This window comes from Coturnix japonica, chromosome 26 (assembly GCF_001577835.2).
Source record: "Coturnix japonica isolate 7356 chromosome 26, Coturnix japonica 2.1, whole genome shotgun sequence".
NCBI classification, from domain to species: Eukaryota; Metazoa; Chordata; class Aves; order Galliformes; family Phasianidae; genus Coturnix; species Coturnix japonica.
The window spans coordinates 4261639-4261953 of record NC_029541.1 but is presented as its reverse complement, the minus strand read 5'-3'; positions in this window follow the sequence as shown (position 1 = coordinate 4261953).

Genomic DNA, 315 nt, shown 5'->3' with positions numbered 1-315 from the left:
CGCGCTGACGGTGAGTGCTGCTCGTGGGGGGGGGACGGTTATAGGGGGGGGCAATGGGGATGGATATGGGGGGGGATGGACCAACACACCCCTATTCAGCGCTGTGTATATGGGGGGGGGGTTGCTCCGAAAGTAATGCCTCCTATTTTCTCGCGTCAACCCAACCTCCCCCAACCCCAACCAACCAACCCCAGCCCACTCCCCTCCCCCCGACCCCCGACGTCACAGCGGATGTTGATGGGATGGCGGTGGAGGTTGAACCTTCCGCCAATCCCCCCCCCCCCCCAAAGATCCGCGTTGTCACCGCGCGACAGA